This window comes from Oncorhynchus gorbuscha, linkage group LG08, assembly GCF_021184085.1.
Source record: "Oncorhynchus gorbuscha isolate QuinsamMale2020 ecotype Even-year linkage group LG08, OgorEven_v1.0, whole genome shotgun sequence".
NCBI classification, from domain to species: Eukaryota; Metazoa; Chordata; class Actinopteri; order Salmoniformes; family Salmonidae; genus Oncorhynchus; species Oncorhynchus gorbuscha.
In genome coordinates this window covers 47205740-47212916 of record NC_060180.1, presented here as the reverse complement: position 1 = coordinate 47212916, position 7177 = coordinate 47205740, and positions in this window count along the sequence as shown.

Genomic DNA, 7177 nt, shown 5'->3' with positions numbered 1-7177 from the left:
AATGTAATTCCTAAACTGCCATTAAACATGAAATAAATACACAATTCACAGACATGAAATAAATTAATCTTTTTTTTTCCTCAGTTTATTAGTGTGATAACTAGCAGTGGTGATTTTTAGCATGTAAATCATGATGAGCAAACACCATTTTATTTTATTTGATATGCATGCCAGCAAAGCCACTACACAACAAGGGAACACTTAAACGACACAATGTAACTCCAAGTCAATCACACTTCTATGAAATCAAACTGTCCACTTAGGAAGCAACACTGATTGACAATAAATTTCACATGCTGTTGTGCAAATGGAATAGATGTAACAGTATAATTTTAAACCGTCCCCTCGCCCATACCCGGGCGTGAACCAGGGACCTTCTGCACACATCAACAACAGTCACCCACGAAGCATCGTTACCCATCACTCCACAATAGCCGCGGCCCTTGCAGAGCAAGGGGAAACACTACTTCAAGGTCTCAGAGCAAGTGACGTAACCGATTGAAACGCTATTTAGCGCACACCGCTAACTAAGCTAGCCGTTTCACATCCGTTACACTCACCCCCCTTTTGACCTTCCTCCTTTTTCCGCAGCAACCAGTAATCCGGGTCAACAGCATCAATGTAACAGTATAATTTTAAACCGTCCCCTCGCCCATACCCGGGCGCGAACCAGGGACCTTCTGCACACAACGACAACAGTCACCCTCGAAGCATCGTTACCCATCGCTCCACAAAAGCCACGGCCCTTGCAGAGCAAGGGGAAACACTACTTCAAGGTCTCAGAGCAAGTGACGTAACCGATTGAAACGCTATTTAGCGCACACCGCTAACTAAGCTAGCCGTTTCACATCCGTTACATAGACAACAGGTGGAAATTATAGGCAAGTAGCAAGACACCCCCAATAAAGGAGTAGTTCTGCAGGTGGTGACCACAGACCACTTCTCAGTTCCTATGCTTCCTGGCTGATGTTTTGGTCACTTGTGAATGCTGGCGGTGCTTTCACTCTAGTGGTAGCAAGTCTACAACCCACCCAAGTGGCTCAGGTAGTGCAGCTCATCCAGGATGGCACATCAATGCGAGCTGTGGCAAGAAGGTTTGGAGGGCAACAACCCAGCAGCAGGACCGCTACCTCCGTCTTTGTGCAAGGAGGAGCAGGAGGAGCACTGCCAGAGCCCTGCAAAATGACCTCCAGCACGCCACAAATGTGCATGTGTCTGCTCAAATGGTCAGAAACAGACTCCATGAGGGTGGTATGAGGGCCCGACGTCCACAGGTGGGGGTTGTGCTTACAGCCCAACACCGTGCAGGACGTTTGGCATTTGCCAGAGAACACCAAGATTGGCAAATTCGCCACTGGCGCCCTGCGCTCTTCACAGATGAAAGCAGGTTCACACTGAGCACATGTGACAGAGTCTGGAGATGCCGTGGAGAACATTCTGCTGCCTGCAACATCCTTCAGCATGACCGGTTTGGCGGTGGGTCAGTCATGGTGTGGGGTGGCATTTCTTTGGGGGGCCGCACAGCCCTCCATGTGGTCGCCAGAGGTAGCCTGACTTAGGTACCGAGATGAGATCCTCAGACCCCTTGTGAGACCATATGCTGGTGCGATTGGCCCTGGGTTCCTCCTAATGCAAGACAATGCTAGACCTTATGTGGCTGGAGTGTCAGCACTTCCTGCAAGTGGAAGGCATTGATGCTATGGACTGGCCCACTGAATCCAATTGAGCACATCTGGGACATCATGTCTCGCTCCATCCACCAACGCCACGTTGCACCACATACTGTCCAGGAGTTGGCGGATGCTTTAGTCCAGGTCTGGGAGGAGATCCCTCAGGAGACCATCCGCCACCTCATCAGGAGCATGCCCAGGCGTTGTAGGGAGGTCGTACAGGCATGTGGAGGCCACACACACTACTGAGCCTCATTTTGACTTGTTTTAAGGACATTACATCAAAGTTGGATCAGCCTGTAGTGTGGTTTTCCACTTTAATGTTGAGTGTGACTCAAAATCCAGACCTCCATGGGTTGATAAATTTGATTTCCATTGATCATTTTTGTGTGATTTTGTTGTCAGCACATTCAACTATGTAAAGAGTATTTAAAAGTATTTAATAATATTTCATTCATTCAGATCTAGGATGTGTTATTTTAGTGTTCCCTTTATTTTTTGAGCAGTGTACAAGTAGTGATGAAGTCAATCTCTCCTCCACTTTGAACCAGAAGAGATTGACATGCATATTATTAATATTTGCTCTCTGTGTACATCCAAGGGCTCGCCGTGCTGCCCTGGTACCTTACCACAAAACTGAGCAGTAGTCCAGGTGTGACAAAACTAGGGTCTGTAGGACCTGCCTTGTTGATAGTGTTGTTAAGAAGGTAGAGCAGCGCTTTATTATGGACAGACTTCTCTCCATCTTAGTTATTGTTGTATCAATATGTTTTGCCCATGACAGTTCTCAATCCAGGGTTACTCCAAGTAATTTAGTCACCTCTACTTGCTCAATTTCCACATTATTTATGACAATATTTAGTTGATGTTTAGGGTTTAGAGATGAATGATTGATTTGATTGATGAATGATTTGTCCCAAATACGATGCTTTAAGTTTTAGAAATATTTAGGACTGACTTATTCCTTGCCACCCACTCTGAAACTAACTGCAAATCTGATGGCCAAATGGTAAAGAACATCTAGTCGCTCGAGAGCACCCTTACCTGCCAATCTATAAATTACGTCTCCGTAATCTAGCATGGTCATCTGAATCAAGGTTAGTTTAGCAGTTGGCATGAAAGAGGAGCGATTATGATAGAGGAAACCAAGTCTAGATTTAGCCTTGGCCTGCAGCTTGATATGTGCTGAGAGAAGGATAGTGTACTGTCTAGCCATACTCCCAAGTACTTGTAGGAGGTGACTACCTCAAGCTCTAAACCCTCAGAGGTAGTAATCACACCTGTGGGGAGAGGGACATTCTTCTTACCAAACCACAACCTTTGTTTTGGAGGTGTTCAGAACAAGGTTAAGGGCAGAGAAAGCTTGTTGAACACGAAGAAAGCTTTCTTGTAGAGCATTTAACACAAAATCCAGGGAGGGGCCAGCTGAGTATAAGACTGTATCATCTGCATATAAATTGATGAGAGAGCCTCCTACTGCCTGAGCTATGTTGTTGATGTAAAGGGGGTAAAGTGGGCTTTACTTTTCTTAGGTAGCTGTTACTATAATTTAATTATGCCAATGTGCTTTCTTCAATTGAAAGCCCTTAATCTATTTTATGAGAATATGTAAGATTTCTTGTTTGCATAAAATAGACACAGACCAGTCTTTAAATAATCGGTCATATAATTTATTCTCGGAGCGCGCTACCACTTAAACACATTGCAGCAGTTTATATACAGATCATGACGTAATTTCACTGCTTTAACAAAATCCCCTCCTCTCGACCGGGACAAAGTAAGGTGAAAAGTTCATTCTAACTTACTACCACACTCCCAGATAACTTTTGACCCCTCAACATTATCGATCACCACTGAACTGACAGTTTTATTAGGTAGAAAACCTAGGAATGCACTCACTGCCTTATCTAAAAACCCCAGAGCTAAGTTTCAGTTGGGTCAACCATAGGCTAACGACCTTATGTGTTTACACAGTCCCCAACCCATTTGTTTCTGCCTAGTTGGAATGGTGTTCATTAATTTTTTATTACTCCTTGTCCGTGTCTCACAATCCCTTCTTATGAACTCATATTGTCAATCAGATATAATATAACAGAGTATAAGTTTACTTACAGTTCCATTTAAAATGATTTGTTCAGGCATATTAAGTCATAATTTCCTAACAGTAGCGGAATTACTTTTGCTTCCCTCCAAGCCTTGGGGCAGACATTTTCTAGTTGGCTTAAATTGAAAATATGGTAAATATGAGTGGCAATATTATCCACTGTTATCATCAGTAATTTTCAATCCAAGTTGTCAAACCCCGGTGGCTTGTCATTGTTGATAAACCAAAAAATAATTCACCTCTTCCAGAATCACTTTACGGAATTCAAAATTGCAATGCTTGTCTTTCATAATTTGATCAGATATACATGGATGTACGGTGTCAGAGAAAATCTGGGGAAGAAAACAAGGTTGAATCACGATGACGTCAGTGATCTTCAGGGCGTAGCTCTAGAATGAGGCCTGAGTTCCCAATTTACAGTTCCGAGTTGGATGACCGTTCAAAGTGTATTTTCCCAGTCAGAGCTCGTATTTCCCAGAGTTCCCAGTTGTCTTCAACTCACTGAAGCCAGATTTACCAGTTCCGAGTTTCCAGTTGTTTTGTGCGCGGCATAAATCATGCTGGATTGACAGCATGGCAAATGTTGAATGTTTATCCTTTTAAGCTTGGAAAAGAGACCCTTAAACCCAGACTTGGGACCACACACCCACTCCACTGAATAGCAGGCTAGTGATTATTTTGCAATGCTTGCAGTTAGCCACTGATTCCTTCCAAACCACTCATTGTTGTATTTGTGATTTCCAACTTGTGTGTATTGTTTATGTCCAATGGCCGATGAGCACCGATACGTTTTTATCTATCATTTCTTTTCATTACTTCTATTCATATGTCAATGATTAAAAAGGATTTGCCAGTAGACTGTCGGCTTGATTCATGATGAGGACTGCTAAGCTAAGATTTTGGAAGTATGATGTTGACAGGATCAGTCCAATCAAAGCTACTGTAGATATAACGTCACTTAACGTCATTATATCTGTGGCCAATAACCGTGGATGGGCACCTTTAATGTAACTCTATGGAAGCACCCAAGGGGCTTTAATTTTTTAGCTCTACCCTTAGATTTGGAGGTGAAATAGTGTTCCCATAAGTGACAAAACACTGAGCCAATCACAGCGCAACTAAGGAACATTACCAACTCCTCCACTTCGTATTTTCCACTGGCTGCCCAAACCACCACAGAAACACCTGCATTTTGGAGCTGCCTTACTCAAGAAAGCAAGAAAGAGAACATGTTTGTATGCAGCTTTATTTATTTTTTTACATTGTTTGCAAACTGATATGTGACACGTATTGACGCCAAAATAACATGCAAAACAGGCAACCCCCCAAAAAATGTGGGTCTCAAAACAGAGCACAGCCCCACCTGCCCTGAATGACAGGTCGCCACTGTGAACTACTGATAATTATATCCAGTGTAATATTCAACAATTCACATGTAAGAATAAATAGGTATATCAGCAAATCACAAACAGTTCAGAAGGTTAGAAAATAGCTATCAGTCTCAGCAGCCTTTAAGAAAAACAAGCTAAAGGTTGTTCACCCATTAGCCATAACTTGTTTCTTTGATAGATGGAAGTTGCCATGGAGGTGATCGAGGAGCCACTCTCAGTACTACCTCTAATGACCCCTTGGAACCTTTGCTGCACCCCTTAGAGCCCTTTAAGACTCCATTGGCCTTGCTTCTACTTATCTGAATCTTCTGCTGCATATTAATTACATTTTTGGGTGGAAAAAATCAATAATTAGACAGAAGCACAGACTCGTCTAGACTATCTTTGTGTGCTGTAGCGTTAAGATTTCCTTTCACTGGAACTAAGGGACCTAGCCCAAACCATTACCATGAAAAACAGTCCCAAGCCATTATTCCTCCTCCACCAAACTTTACAGTAGGCACTATGCATTTGCGCAGGTACCGTTCTCCTTGAATTCGCCCAACCCAAATTAGTCCATCGGACTGCCAGATGGTGAAGTGTGATTCATCACTCCAGAGAAGGCGTTTCCACCGCTCCAGTCCAATGGCAGCAAGCTTTACACCACTGAAAGCAGAGCTTGACATTGTGCATGGTGATCTTAGACTTGTGTGCGGCTGCTCGGCCATGGAAACCAATTTCATGAAGCTCCCAACGAACAGTTATTGTGCGGATGTTGCTTCCAGTTTGGAACTCGGTAGTGAGTGTTGCAATGGAGGACAGATGATTTTTACACGCTACGTGCTTCAGCACTCGGCGGTCCCATTCTGTGAGGTTGTGTGGCCTACCACTTCGCGGCTGAGCCATTGTTGCTCCTAGACATTTCCACTTCACAATAACAGCACTTACAGTTGACCAGGGCAGACATTTGACGAACTGACTTGTTGGAAAGGTGGCATCCTATGACGGTGCCACGTTGAAAGTCACTGCGCACTTCAGGAAGGCCATTCTACTGCCAATGTTTGTCTATGTAGATCGCATGGCTGTGTGCTCGATTGTTATCACCTGTCAGCAACAGGTGTGGCTGAAATATCAGAATCCACTCATTTGAAGAGGTGTCTGCATACTTTTGTATATATAGTGTACGTATCTTTTTATTGACTGTTCTGACACTGTTACTGTTTATAATTATGTTCTAATAACGTCCAGTGCTCAGCACCTGCATGTATAGCATCATCTTCCCCCATGTCTAGGTCTACAGACAATGTCACGACTCCGACCGAAGGTGGCTCCCCTTCCCATTCAGGTGGCTACTAGCTGCCACTGATTCTTTTCTCCCCCTCCTTATGTGTTTATTGAGTACACCTGTTTTGAGTTGGTTATAATTAGTGAGGCTTTATTAGTCAGCTGGCCCGCCTGGTTCTTTGTGCGGGATTGATTATTGTAACCCTGGTATTTGCATTAGATGTACATGTTTGTGTATTTAGTGCTAGACTGTTTTTGTTTCCCTGTGTCTGGGGCATTTGGTTTGAGCACCCGTAAGTGGGGGGACCGTAGTTCACCGTGTCTGGGGCATTTGGTTTGAGCACCCGTAAGTGGGGGGACCGTAGTTCACCGTGTCTGGGGCATTTGGTTTGAGCACCCGTAAGTGGGGGGACCGTAGTTCACTGTGTCTGGGGCATTTGGTTTGAGCACCCGTAAGTGGGGTGACCGTAGTTCACAGTGTGTACATTAAAGAAGCACTTTTTTGAACTCTGCTTTCCTGCGCCTGGTTTCACCCTCACGACACCCAGGACCTTACAGACAAGTTGTGTGATTTGTTTTGTTTGGGTGTAGACAGATACAGTTCAGGGAAATACATATTGAAACACACAGCATCTATTATTAAAATAAACATTTAAAATACTCTTCAAATCCTGAAAGCTACCCCTTGCTTAGCCTGCCACTTCCCAGCTGTTCAGGAGAGGCGTGTATATGTGAGGGACTTGGTATAG